The 1,415-nt window shown below is 41.6% G+C and overlaps 1 pseudogene; it reads right to left on the bottom strand.

The window, feature by feature from the left end:
- Positions 1-268: 268 nt before the first annotated feature.
- LOC103749881 lies at positions 269-728 on the bottom strand (annotated as a pseudogene).
- Between the last annotated feature and the right edge of the window lie 687 nt (positions 729-1,415).

The raw sequence follows: 1,415 nt of genomic DNA, 5'->3' as shown, positions 1-1,415 counted from the left end.
CCTGCCATGACGGACTGTATGTAAGCGCAAATAAACTCTTCCTTCTATAAACTGCTTGGGTCAGTGTTTCTATCACAGCAACAGAAAAGTGACTAATATAGCCTGTATTGTCAGGTACTCAGGAAGTGGAGGCAGGAGGATCAGAAGGTCAGGCCATCTCCCACTACACTGAAAGTAAAAGATTAGAGCCCAGCCTGTGCTGTGTGAGATCTTGTAACCAAAAGCTTTTTTTTTTTCAGTTCTGGTCTTTTTATTAACTCATACACAATTATTTGTCTTTTAGTTTGCTGAAGTAGTAAGTCAGACAGCACTTGCCACAGTAATGTCTGTCAAGGTGGCTGGCCATGAAAACTCCAGCACCACATTCATCAGAAGGGCACTTTTGATAAAGGCGACTAATTTTTCCATTTTCATCCACCTTATAGTATTTTAGGATGGCCAACTTCACCTTCTTTCTCTTATACTTATTTTTCTTGGGAGTGGTGTAAGACTTCTTCCTTTTCTTAGCACCACCACAAAGTCTCAACACAAGATAAAGGGTGGGCTCCTTTTGAGTGTTGTAGTCAAAGTTCATCTTCCAGCTGTTTCCCAGCAAAGATCAGCTTTTGCTGATCAGGAGGAATTCCTTCCTTATCCTGGATCTTGGCTTTTACATTTTCTGTAGTGTGCAAGGTTTCAATCTCGAGCGTGATGGTCTTCCCTGTAAGGGTCTTTACGAAAATCTGCATCCTGGTGGCGGTTCCACCACAGATGGCGGATTGGAAAGCCAATTTTTTTTTTAAAGTGGGAGATGTAACTCAGTGGCACAGCTCTTGCTAGCTAATGCATGAGGCCCTAGGTTCAGTCACCAGCAATAGGAAAAATATCTCTTGAGAGAGAGAGAGAGAGAGAGAGAGAGAGAGAGAGAGAGAGAGAGAGATCAGAATATATAGACAGCTATATAATATGGCTATGTATCTCTGACTGGCCTTGAACTTGAAAAGTCTTCCAGCCTCTGCCTCCTAAGTATTTGTTTTATTTGGGGATTTTGCATGTGTATAAAATCTACCAACTTTTTTTTTCCTGTGGCCCATTTTCCTTTCCCTAATACTGGAGGTTGGAGTCAAGGCCTCCTGTATGCTAGGCAAGCATGCTACCACTATTGTAAATGCATTCTATGTCCCATTTTCTGTCATTGGTTGGTTGGTTTGTTTTGTGCCAGAGATGAAACACAGGGCCCCATGCATGGCAGATTAGTGCTCTATCACTGAGTATAGTGCTCTACCACTGAGAGGCTCCAGCATCTGAATATATATTCAAAAATATATGTATATATGCATACATATGTTTGCATTGGTTGCTTTTATTGTTGTTTTATTTTGGCTTTTGAAACAGAGCCCCTAACTAGCCATCCTCCTACCTCAGCATTTTGAGTG

The sequence above is a fragment of the Nannospalax galili genome, unplaced genomic scaffold (assembly GCF_000622305.1).
Source record: "Nannospalax galili isolate Female #2095 unplaced genomic scaffold, S.galili_v1.0 scaffold185, whole genome shotgun sequence".
Taxonomy (NCBI): Eukaryota; Metazoa; Chordata; class Mammalia; order Rodentia; family Spalacidae; genus Nannospalax; species Nannospalax galili.
The sequence above is the reverse complement of the archived record's forward strand: the minus strand, read 5'-3'. Positions and strand labels throughout refer to the sequence as shown.